Source organism: Aotus nancymaae, unplaced genomic scaffold, assembly GCF_030222135.1.
Source record: "Aotus nancymaae isolate 86718 unplaced genomic scaffold, 86718_ANA_hifiasm-v0.15.2.pri h1tg000002l, whole genome shotgun sequence".
In the NCBI taxonomy this organism is placed as follows: domain Eukaryota; kingdom Metazoa; phylum Chordata; class Mammalia; order Primates; family Aotidae; genus Aotus; species Aotus nancymaae.
Window position 1 is genome coordinate 12,358,305 of NW_026988413.1, and position 1,467 is coordinate 12,359,771.

The 1,467-nt window shown below is 41.2% G+C and overlaps 1 pseudogene; it reads right to left on the reverse strand.

Moving 5' to 3' along the window:
* Positions 1 to 652: 652 nt before the first annotated feature.
* LOC135274570 (U2 spliceosomal RNA) lies at positions 653 to 774 on the reverse strand (annotated as a pseudogene).
* Between the last annotated feature and the right edge of the window lie 693 nt (positions 775 to 1,467).

Here is a 1,467-nt window from a genome sequence, read left to right on the forward strand (position 1 = left end):
CACTAGTTAATACTCAGATATCAAATCAAGCTTGCATTCTTGAGATAAATCAACTTGATTATAGTGTAAAGTCTCTTTATATATTGTGGAACTTATTCTTGAACCAAAGCATTCCTCAGCCTCTGCTAAGAGACATTGTATGTGTTTGTTTGGATATACCTTCATTGCTCCAGCAGCTTACAAATCCATCTTAGCCATCACTTTCTGCTTGCACAGAGCCTCACCATCAAGCAGAAATGAGCAATTAGGGCTTTCCTGGGCAGATAGGTCAAATAGTAACAATTCTCTGGGAATGGAGCTTCTGGGGAGATCCAATTACCTATGTCTTAAGTTTACTTCTTTCTGAAATAATTCTATTTTGACATTTATTCTTTAGCTTCTGCCCAATAATGTAATTACCCAATGGGGGTAATTAGCTTCTACCCAATAATGCAATTACCCAATGGGTTTATCTTGCCTGCTGCCCCCAAAAGCCAAAGTTCTGAGACAGCATTATTGTAATAAAGACACAGTTTAATTAATGCAATGCCAGTTAAACAAGAGATCAGAGATTCATTTTTACTTAAATCAGCATCCCTGAAAATTTGGAGACTAGAGGTATGTATGTATGTCTGTTTGTATTTATTTATTTTGAGATGGCGTCTCTCTCTTTTTTTGTTTCTCCCTGATCCAAAAATACACTTAATATATTGTCCTCAGTAGAGGATATATCACATATTAAACTGACAAGAACAAATATTACACTTACTCTTATCCAAAAGGCGGAGAAGCAATGAGATGGAGTCTCTCTCTATCACCCTGACTGAAGTGCAGTGGCGTGATCTTGGCTTACTGCAACCTCCACCTCCCAGGTTCAAGTGATTCTCTTGCCTCAGCCTCTCAATTAGCTGGGATTACAGGTGGCCACCAACACGCCTAGCTAATTTTTGTAATTTTAGTAGAGACAGGGTTTCACCACATTTTCCAGGATGGTCTCAAACTCCTTCCAAACTCCTTCAAAGGACTTCCAAATTGCTGAGATTACAGATGTGAGCCACCACACCCAGTAAGGCTAGAGTTTTTTAAGGATAGTTTGGTAGGCAAGGGGTTAGAGAATGAAGAATGCTGATTGGGTCGGAGATAAAATCACAGAGAGTGGAAGCTGTCTTTCTGCAATGAGTCAGTTCTTGGATGGGAGCTGTAAGACCAGATGAGCCAGTTTACCAACCTGGGTGGACCCAACTGGTCCATCAGAGTGCAGGGTCTTCAAACAGCACTCTAAGGTTTTAAAATGGCATTGTTATTCATAGGAAATATTGGGGTGGTTAGGAGTCTTGTAGCCTTTGCCTGCATGACTCCTGAGCCATACATTCTTTTTTTTTGAGACGGAGTCTCTCTGTTACCCAGGCTGGAGTACAGTGGCACGATCTTAGCTCACTGCAACCTCCGCCTCCTGGGTTCAAGCAGTTCTCCTGCTTCAGCCTCCTG